Genomic DNA, 11930 nt, shown 5'->3' on the forward strand with positions numbered 1-11930 from the left:
CCCACTTTATTATTAAGGGAAGCCTTGCATCAAGTTTTATATTGATAAGGCATCCAAAAGCACCTTATTGGGCATTGTAAGTCACAGTTCAAAGACCATTATCTCAAACCACAAGGATTCACCTCAAACCTATGGTAGTGGTGATCCTGGATCTTATCGCTATCTCTGACCATTTCCTGTAGCATGTGTGCACCATCTCTTGTAGCAAACCCATAGTTTGGACCACCTCCTGGTGCATGTCTGCAGTCTCTGACAACTTTCTGTAGTATTGCATTCAATAAATAATATGTGTGTCCCTCTGGTGATATCAGGCACCGTTACTAAACCCAGGACCCTGCATTCACTATATCTGGTCTCCCACAGTACACAGAACATGGAAATGCAATAGTTTTAGTAAATGCAGGGCTTTTTTTCAGTGGGAACGTGGGGGAATGCAGTTCCGGCACCCCCTGCACTGAATGTATGTAATGGCAAAGGGTGCTGGGGTGTGCTGGAGGCTGGGAGATCTATTGTTGATGGGAAGGGTCTATTGTTGGCTACTGGAGGGTCCATTGATGCTGGCTGATGGGGGATCTATTGTTGCTGGGGGCCAATTGTTGCTGAGAAGCAACTACTGATGAAAAAGGGTTTTATTGTTGCTGGCTGCTGGAGGGTCTATTGATGCTGGCTTATGGGAGATCTGTTGTTGCTGACAGGGGTCTATTGTTGCTGGGGTGGATCTGTTGTTACTAGGGTGGATCTTTTGTTACTGGAGGGTCATTTTGTTGCGGGGGTCTATTGTTGAAAGAAGGGTGTATATCTTAATGCTTATTAAAAAAATCTATACAAATTACTTAGCACCAAAAAATGATGCTTGGTTCTGTATTCTTTAAAAAGGTCCGTACTGGAAGGTGGGTAGAGGGTGGAACCAAGGGGCGGTGCTCAGAGGTGGATAGGGGGCGAAGACAAGGGGTAACTTGAGAAGGGGAGTTCCTGAACCTATTCTCTGAGAAAAAAAGCCCTGAGTAAATGTAAACTGCTAAATACTTTTTCTCATCAGCAGTTAGAGCAGTCTTGTGACTTGTATCAGTGCCTGGTTATAGCTTGTAGGGGGAGTTTTCATTCTACTCTGACTGTCCTATAAAACTGCAATACACACCAAACTGAGCATGTGAAACTTGTCCCCTACCTTCTTTATTATCTGGAGATGAGTTGGAGACACTGGAAGAAGGTGAGAATCAGAAAAGACAGGATCAAACTGCCTTTTTACACAATGCATGCTTTACCGCATATACAGACTGATTTTACTGTTGAAGGTTTAGTAACACTTTAAGGCCCCCTATATCAAGAAAGTTGACTACCATTGATTTTAGCCTTATAGAAGGAAATGTGTAGTGACGATGTGTGTACAATTTGTGCCTGTTCTGTGCCTAGAATTCTCAACATTCTTGTTTTGATCAGGGGATGGAGTATACATATAGTTGGGCAAGAATGCATGCCTACCCATCACACAGCGAGTATTGACCAGGCTTCAAAGCCCTTCGTCAGGTGGGTTACATCTCAGTGGAAAACAACTGATCAAGGAAGTAGCACTTTGGAAAACATGTTTCTTACCACTGACTGCCAAAAGTGGACCAGTAGCCCTTTAACTGGCCAGGTGACCTGGCTATGTACAGCAAACAGGATCCTTTTGTAGATCTAAAAGGTATTAAATTGGTAAAACTGATGACTACTTTCCTATATTGTAATGTCTACACTTGTCCTATATGCATGTACACATTTGCTTTCCTGTCATGCTGACTATGTTTATACTACTGACATACAGATGATTAATAAAGTTCTTTCATTTGTAAAATTGGTAAAATTAACATTTTGGATTCTAGAAAAGTTTATGTGACGTAAACAACTCAACTGATCACAGGAAAGGTGGCTCTTTTAATCACGCTACTTGTGTAGACCCAAGCTAATGGTGCATGTAGACATTAAATGACATACAAAGAATAGGATTATCATAGTGTAGTGCCTGGCAGCCCTATACAGGGATGTTTGTGGAACAAGACAAGTCATAAACCTTGCTCGATCTTAATTGTTTGCCAGGGCAGCCATAGGCTTGGCTCCTTCCTTCCATTTCCATTACCCTAAACAGAAGCACTCATGTGACTTGATTGCTCTTGAAATGGGCTCAAGAGTCATCATGAGATGGTCTAATCAGGCATGTGTGTCCAAGTGTTCTCTAATGTCTATGGCCAGTTTCAATGTCTGGCTCTACTATGACAAGGAATGGAACTGCGCAATCCCCCCAGCCTGGGAGTGAAAACAGCTGGCATGTTTGTTTGGTGACATATATGGCTTTATTTACATGGATTTCAGATCAACAGAAGAAATTCCTGAATCAACTCCGGTAATGGGTGGGAGGGGGCCTTGTAAGAGCCAACTCATGGGTTTTATTCTGTGTTCTGTTTCCTGGGAAGATTTGGATACATTCCAGGTGCAAATTCCTACTAACACTTTGTGGACTTTTTTCCTCTTAAATGGTTTACCAGTTGCATTTTTCTATTTTGGGGGTGCAGCTTCCTTTGGGCATTGCCTCATATTTCTTCCCTGTATGTCTTTAAACCATTGCTAATAGTGATGATAATAAAAGCAATAATATTCGTTTGCCAATTATGAAAAATGTTGATTTTCTATAGTCCCTATGCAAATACCAATGCACAAAACTCTACTGCAATAATCCTAATATCAAGTTGGATACTTGGAAAAACTACAAACAGGGCCCTAAAGTAAACTATCATCAATTTACTTCATACTATACACAGATTTCAAAAGCCATAAGTCAATATTCGTTTAAAATACTGAAATAAATAAACAGGTGGTAGCTTGTGTTTTCTAAACAGGCCTGCAAAATGATAGCTAGAATTTGATTGATTGCCATCCACAATACTCTCCCATCTCTTCCATTCATGAAGGCTCATTGATTTAAAATGACAGGTCACATATTTGGCATGCACACAATGTGTGCATTGTTGTTTTATCCAATGTATTTTTAGTTATTAAACAGTTTAATCTAATAAAGGTTGAAGCTGTACTCCAGGCAAACAGCTAAATACACATAAAATAAACATATAGAAATTGCTTTACCAAAGGATGTTTATTTCTGTCCTCTCAGTCCTAAGATGTACACAGTCCAGTCACATAGCATGGTCAGTTGCTAACCTCACTCATCTCTGATGCACTTAAGCAACACTATTGGCTGACTTCCCAGAGCCACTTCAGGCTCTAAAAGAATCCTGACCATATTTTCGGGATCCACCCAGCTGCCTGATTGATAGTTGGCTCCAGCACTTAGTGCATGGCTGACAGCCGAAGCCAGGTGTGCTACCCCCTCTTCAGTCTGGCGCTCCAGTGAGCGCTGGAGGGGCAGATCAGAGAGCAGTGACTGATAGTCACCGCTCTCCTTTTTGAGAAGACTGAGAGCTGAGCGATCTGCGGTCATGTGATAGCTCAGTTCTCAGTGTTAGAGTTGGTGTGGGACAGCTGCAGCATCACACCGATTCTGCAGCATTGATGTACAGTAAGTATGTATGTTTTTTTTCTATACCCCAAACTTCTCCTTTAAAATACACTTAAAGTATAACTGAAGGCAAAACTTTTTTTTTTAGTTTTGAAAAGAGTGTAGATGGATTAGAACCCCTGTCAGGTTTTTATTGATGTCTGTGCCTCCAATTAGAGAGAATCTCCCTCTCTATTTGTCCCATTTACCATAATCATTAAAAGTAAAAGAAAATTCCAAATTTTGGGTTGTCCCCAGAAAAGTAATTGAGGGAAAAATCTTTCAATAGGGACACTAGGTCTAGTAACCTGGGGGGGGCCTAAGGGATTCAGCTAATTTGTAGGGATTTCCTCTCATTTCCTGTTTTGGCTATGGGACAGGAAGTGAAGGAAAATATCTCCAATGGTAAACAGATGGCAAAAAATAAACTGACAGGGGTTATCACCCCCCCTTACTGTATCCAAAATGAAAACAAAAATGTTGCCTATTGTTCTACTTTAAAAGCCTCCTTCACACTGGGCTTACTAAAGCATATGCCCATGGAGGGTCGTGTTTACCCACACAGGTGTTGCATGCATCTATGGGTGTGTGCTTTAGTACATCCTGTGTGAACAAGGCCTAAATGTAACTGTGGGCACTGGGGAAAATAAAAGTGACATAAATTATGTAGACTGTCACTTACAGTAACTCAGCAGTTTTTGTTTTTCTGGGTCTCCCTGTAACCTAGTTTTGTTACCTGTTCATCTTGCCAGTAGATCTGTTTTGTTTTTTTCACTTCCTGTAATAGGCCAAGCTGTCCAGTTTGTGAAAAATGGGTTTGCTTACAAAAGTCAGTTTGTATACTTATGGCTTAAACTTTTTTTTTTCTTAACCAAAAGACAAGAAAATATTGCTGTAACTGTTTGAAAAGTGTTAGGTAAAGCTGGACTTTGATTAGCCTGTCTGTTTCCTAAATTGGAGCTTCATTCTGCAAAATGACGTACACTGTCTGCCTCTGCCCTGACTTCTGCAGTAATAGCAGTTTCTTTGGGGGGAGGGGGTTATTTCTTGTTTTTTCTTCACTTTTGTTTTTTTATGGGTGCCCTGCTCCCCCTCTCATTAATGTGGCATGCTCCAGAAGCTCCCTGGGATAACCTCTTCACCAGGGACATGTAGTCAGGGAAGGCAGCACTTTACGGCACACTTTGCCCGGCGGACTTTTCGACGGACTTTACGACTGACTTTCCGAATGAACGGACTTGCCTACACACAATCAACCAAAGTCCGACGGATTCGTACGTGATGATGTACGACCGGACTAAAATAAGGAAGTTCATAGCCAGTAGCCAATAGCTGCCCTAGCCTCGTTTTTTGTCCGTCCGACTAGCATACAGACGAGCTGACTTTTCGACTGGACTCGAGTCCGTCGGATAGATTTGAAACATGTTTCAAATCTAAGTCCATCAAACTTTTGAGAAAACAAAGTCCGCTGGAGCCCACACACAATCGAATTGTCCGACGAAATCCGGTACGCCGGACCAAGTATGCCATAAAGTCCGCTCGTGTGTACGCGGCATTACCTGTCATGAACATAAAAAAAACATGAAAAAAAAATGATTGACTTCGAGGATCCCAGCTCGGCGACCTGGGGTCACCCCACCACTGGTCAAAATTTGGGACTCCTATCATCTATGGTTCTGGAGGTATGGGGCTCCTTGTGTAGCCTGTCAGAAGCTACATACAGCTCGGCCAGTTTAAATACAAGCTGGCACACTATATTTGTAGCAGACTGAGAGGATGAGCTCACAGTGTCTCTCCTCACTTCTTGTCAGAAGCACTGAGCTCAATGGACAGCTTTGAGTCTTGGACCAATGGTAAAGTACCATTTCCCCAAGCTGTCCAATAAAAATGCTGCAGTGGAGCCACGCCTCTCACTGCAGTGTCATAGAAGAGGCATGTGTCTAAAACACAAATGCTCCCTCCAACACAAACCCTCTTAACTAGAAGGAAATTCATGGGTTTATGGGTATAAGGTTTACCCACAATCCCATGTTTTTCTCACTGCTGAAAAAGCATAAGCTAAATCATATATTATTATGCTATATGTTATAACCTAATAATTTATTATTTATCTATTTACTGTGAAATTACTGGTTGGAAGTTATAACTTCAGACTTCAGTAATTGGTCCTGCTTGAGTACAGTTTTTGAAAATATAGTAAATTGCCTTAAAAATAATATATAATAATTATTTGTATATTACTTATGGTAATTAACCACTTGCCACCCAGACCAATTCTGACACTTCTCTCCTACCTGTAAAAATCATAATTTTTTTTGATGGAAAATTACTCAGAACCCCCAAACATTATAAATATTGTTTTAGCAGACACCCTAGGGAATAAAATGGCGGTTGTGGGTGACGTCAAGGGTGATGTCACCAGCTGCCAAAAAAAAATCTGATCTGATGATTTGTCCAAAATTTTCCAAAGGGACAAACACGAAAAATTTTCTCGTACGTTACCAGAACGTACGATTTGTATTTAATCATTACAGTTTTCTTCCAAAAATACAATACAAATACAATACAACACATTACATCACTTCCAATTTTTTATTCTGTCGTATGAGAATTTTTGTACTTTAGTAACCTTTTCATTTTTGATTTTGAGTCTAGCATGCAAAAATCAAAACAAAATGGATAATCATTTATAATCTCATCGTGCGTTTTAGGCTTACCCTGTCCACAGGCTGACAACACAGTGTGATTTCACTTTAGAATGAATAGCGTTGTCACCTTATTGCAGAAATTAAAAAAAGAACTGATTTACAGCCAACAAAACTATGATACAGAGGGTAAAAACAAAAACAATCTATTAATGCTGGTGAGAGGCAGCGTCACATTGTATATGTCATTTTATGTTTTGCTTAAAGTTTTTTTCATCAAAGTTTTGTTTTCAGCTTTATCACATAGCCATAAGAATATGCTAGGACTTATTAATTGCGCAAGCAGCAAATAAAAATAGTGGTGTTATCTATTGTAATCATTTACAGTATATATGTGTGCTATTATTTTCTAGCATGAACTAGAAAAAAATCCTTTTGGGTTCATAACAATAAAGATCAGATCACATGTCTGAGTAAGTATAGAGTGGGTATGAGCATAACTGAACAGCAATATGTAATAACTCATTCAAAGATTCTTAGTAAAATTACAACAACATCATGTCTTCCTTCAACGGGAAATGATTAACACCCTTGTAACATTTTTAGCGCAGCCTTCTAATTGTTTGAGTCCAGGACTAGTCAAACCTAGTGACACTCTATGACAGTCTGCTTATACTGTGTATGTCGCATTCTGTGTTGTGACTTTCTGTTATCAGTACATCTGTCTGCACTGTCACGTCTGCTGGCTTTGCTGGGTTTCATTTTAATTCACTGTAACTCAGGGATGCTTGTGAGAACTACTGTATTAGTGTTAAGCCATCAAATGTTTACATATCAACCTATTAGCACTGGTGATTTATTTAAAGTAGTAGTAAACCGTGGCATTTTTTTTTTTTTTTTTTTAAATGTTTTATTTTGAAAGAAAACAAATACAGAAATCTCAAATATCACGGAAACACGTACAGGTATTGGCATAATAATACTGCAGTACAGGAGCAAATATCGACAATCCAGTAAAAGCCATTTCTTGCTGTCGCCGGGTCTTTTAGTGTCTCTGTTTCTACATAGCAGTTCAACTTGCATTGCTGGACTCGGCTTGATAGTAGGACCTGTGTAGTGTTTAACTATCCTTCTGGTTCTTGGGCGTAAACCGTGGCATTTAATAAAAAAAAAAAAAAAAAATCCCATTCAAGGCAATGGCATAATGTGCTAGTTTGCATCAGATACTAGCACATTATGAAATGCTTACCTTAGAACGAAGCACTCCAGCGGCACCCTATCACTGCTGACAGGGCTTCCATCTTCACCCGGTCATCCTTCCAGGTTCACAGGCTCCAGCAGCTTAAATGGCTGAGTCGCTATGACGTCACTCCAGCACATGCGCCCTGGAGTCACAGCCACGGCACAGCGCTCTGAAGGCATGGGTGACGTCAAGGGTGATGTCACCAGCTGCCAAAAATCAAATATCTCCTAAACGGTGGACGTTTAGGAGATATTCATTTTGCCTACAGGTAAGCTTTATTATAAGCTTACCTGTAGGTAAAAAACACAAAGAGGAGTTTACTATGGTTAAGCAGTTGTATATTAAAGCATTCCTTCACCCTAGAATGAAAGTTGCTGTCACCCTCTTTCTCCCCCCAAGCCTCTATTTTTTGGGGGGGAAGGGGTTGGGAATGAGTTCCTTTTTTTGTTGTCTGTACTTCTTTGTTCCTTACCTAGGTGAGGATGACATCTTCTCAGCACCCTCCCTGCCCAAACCTCTTGGGATAACGTCACACACATCTCAAAAGGCTTCAGGACCAGTCTAACTGTGCTGCTTGCACATGCACGGGGAGGGGGTCCAGCTGTGATTTATCATGAATTCACAACCACTTTCCAAATCCAAAATGGTGGAGCCAAGGATCCACGGCGCTTAGAAGAATCAGCTGCAGGAAAGACAACACTGGACTCAATAGGCTGGTCAGTATCTGTGTATTTAAAGTGTTAGTTCACCTTTACAGAAAATTTGAGCCCCCCCCCCCCACCCCCGATTCCTGCTGTACTTACCTTCCATGATCCTGAGCTGTCAGAGCTTCTGCAAGCTGCTCCACCAGTCTGGGGATTTGAAATCCCCTCTGCTTTCTCTCCTCTCTGTCCAGCACTGTCAGGGTGGACCAAACTGGTACCAATTGGTCAGCACTGTCACATGGACAGCGCTGACCATTCAGAATCTGTCTGGTCCATCCTTGCAGCTCTAGACAGAGAGGAGAGAAATCGGTGGGCATTTCAAATCCCTGGACCAGTGGAGCAACTTTTATGAGAGCCCTGATATCTCAGGATCATGGGAGATAACTACAGTGGGGACCAGAGAGGTGCAGAGGGAGCTGGTGTTAGGTCACCATTACAGATTTTCTGTAAATGTGAACTGACCCTTTGAAGTCAGCAACACCAGTATTTGTGGCTGCTGACTTTTAATTTTGCCATAGTAGAGCATGAATCTGTGGGTCTGTGTTGTGACCAAAGCCACCGATTTATATGGAGTGGACATTCATTCACACGGTGTTATTGATTGTGATATTATTGTTTTATTTTGCAAGTTAGGGACAGATTTATTATCTGTAAGCAAGTTGCATAATAGATTTTAATAAGCGCACCTAAAAATGCTCCTTTGCACCTTTTAGCTCTGCCATAGATGTGTTTATTTTGGACAGAGTGGAGATAGATTAGAATACCTATTAGGTTTTTATTGCTTGCTGTGCCCCTATTACACACAGACAGCATTAAAGGGAAAGTAAAAGAAAATCCCAAATTTTGGGTTTTCCCCAGAAAAGTAATAGAAGGGAATTCTTCCAATGGCACACTAGTTCTGGTGACCTGAGGCCCCCAAGGGATTCCTCTTGCAGGGATTTCTTCTCCTTCCCTTTTTAGCTATGGGACAGGAAGTGAAGGTAAATCTCCTCAAGGGGACACAAATGGCAACAAAAATAAAAAAGACTTACAGGGATTATAACCCTCCCTTACTCTGTCCAAAATGAAAAAAAAGTTTTGCCTATAGTTCTACTTAAAGGAAAAGTCCAACCTCTTTGCGCTCACAGGAGTGCAATTCGTTTTGCACTTCTGTGACCCATTTTCAGCGGAGTCTGAATCCACCAGGGGCCTGGACTGATGGCAGTCTCAGCGGGCCGATGAGACGGTCGCTCCCCCCCTCCCCCACAGCTCAGCACTCCAATGAGTGTGGAGGAGCAGAGCAGGAGAGATGCTGACTGACAGTCAGCATCTCTTATCTCGGGGAGGGGAAGAACCGAGCCATTGGAGGTGTTCGGTGGCTCGGTTCTCAGTGAAAAGGCAGCGGGGGACAGCTGCAACATCGGTCTGATGCTCCATCCACATAGGTAAGTATGATTAAAAAAAAAAAAAAAAACATACTTCACTTTTAATGCATTCTATACATTAAGGTAAAAACTGCACCTGTTCCCGCCATCCCTAAACATTTAGCTGACTCCTCCACTGATCCAGCTTGTCTCCTTCTCTTCCTCTTCTCACAGAAGATACAGGCAGCAGAGGGAGCTATAGGCTTGGGGGATGGCCAAGCCACGCTGTTTGTGTCTATGGATGCACACACCCCAGCTTCGAAGTGTGCCCACACAGGGTAGGAAAAGAATTTTTTGAATGTGAGCAGACTCCAGATTTCGAGGTTAGGGAATGCTCTGTGAAATGCCGTTGCAAAGAGCAGGTAACTATAACATCTTTTTTTCAATTTTAAATAAAAAAAAAAATATATAATTTGCAATCACCATAGGCATGCGCACAGGGTGTGCCAGGTGTGCCTAGGCACACCCTAATCACCTAGTGTGTATTAGCATTATTGCTCTGTGTGGCAGCGGGGGGATGGGAAAGATTTCCCTCTTACCAGCTCTGCCATGAAAGAAGTGCTTACACACTTTTCTTTTTCACTGTGCTGGCAGGGACATATACACAGTCTGTAGACACACACACGTACGTGTGTTTGAGCTTTGGGATGCACACCCTAATGCAATAGGCTGCGCACACCTATGGCAATCACTTTAAATTAACTCCCAAAGGAGTTGCTTGCAATTGCGGCAGAAAAAAATAAAATAGGCAGATAGTTGCTATTTGTTCACAAAATCGAACAGAACTAGCTTCAGATGAAAAATTGACCCAGAGATTCATGCCAGTATTTTTGCACGCAGATTGCACAATAATTAATATGCAATTGTTTTAATAAATCTCTCCCTATGTTATAAAAATAATGCAGCTTGAAAATAAAGGCAATACAGATTCATTTTAGTTCTGATTTTAGCTGCTGTAGTATATCAGGCTCACAATTCTTTGACACTTATACAGGAAGCAGAAATCCTATACACAAATGTTTCATGGATGTTACTGAGCCTTCTTACCCAAATGCATTAAATCCATCTGCAGAGCTGTTTTGGACAATATGTGCAGTGCCAGGGCTCAGAGGACAATGGTGAGCTACTAAGCTGGCATAGAAAGGGTAAACCGACACAATGGACTATCTGAGACTATAGTGAGTCTTCCTGTAACCCCTGAACCACCTCTGTATCCCCCTCCTCCTTGGGAAGTACCCAGCGCTGCCTGCATGTTCCCATCTCCAGCCTCCAGCTGAACATCCTCACTTTGCTAGAATCTGCTCTTTTTCAAAGATTTTTTTTCCATTGTTTGTCACACAATGCAGGACGTCCTGCTGATGCCAAGTTCTGGCTCAATCCTTTTCCTCTCTCGCCTCCTGCATGACATATGAGATGTGACATTGAGCAGCAGTTACTCCCAGGCTCAGATAGTCCCCAGATTAGACAATGGCCCTGCCAGAACCTCACTGCAGACCCCAGCTTCCATCACTCACATACTGTAGTCCCTGGATTAGACAGAGATCCTGCCAGAGCCCCACAGCAGAACCCAGCCTCCATCCATCACAAAGTCCTCAGTTTAGAAAATGGCCCTGCCAAAGTCTCACTTCAGACCCCAACTTCCATCACTCATAACGTAGTCCCCAGATTAGACAGAGGTCCTGTCAAAGCCCCACTGCAGACCCAAGCTTCCATAACTCACATAGTCCCCAGATTGTACAGAGGCTCTGCCAGAAACCCAATGCAGATCTCAGCTTCCGTCACTCACATAGTCCCCAGATTAGACAGTTGCCCTACCAGAGACCCAGTGCAGACCCCAGTTTCTATCATTCACATAGTCCCCAGATTAGACAGTTGCCCTACTAGAGCCCCAGTTCAGACCCCAGCTTCCATCACTCTCATAGTCCCCAGATTAAACAGTTGTCCTACCAGAGCCCCTGTGCAGACCCCAGCTTTCATCACTCACATAGTCCCCAGATTAAACAGTTGTCCTACCAGAGCCCCAGTGCAGACCCCAGCTTCCATCGCTAATATAGTCCCCAGATTAGACAGTTGCCCTACCAGAGCCCCAGTGCAGACCCAGTTTCTATCATTCACATAGCCCCCAGACTAAACAGTTGCCCTACTAGAGCCCCAGTGCAGACCCCAGTTTCTATCATTCACATAGTCTCCAGACTAGGCAGTTGCCCTACTAGAGCCCCAGTGCAGACCCCAGCTCCCATCACTCACATAGTCCCCAGATTAAACAGTTGCCCTACCAAAGCCCCAGTGCAGACCCCAGCTTTCATCACTCGCATAGTCCCCAGATTAAACAGTTGACCTACCAGAGCCTCAGTGCAGGCCCCAGCTTTCATCACTCACATAAATACCCAAATTAAACAGTTGCCC

This window comes from Aquarana catesbeiana, linkage group LG02, assembly GCF_042186555.1.
Source record: "Aquarana catesbeiana isolate 2022-GZ linkage group LG02, ASM4218655v1, whole genome shotgun sequence".
Taxonomy (NCBI): Eukaryota; Metazoa; Chordata; class Amphibia; order Anura; family Ranidae; genus Aquarana; species Aquarana catesbeiana.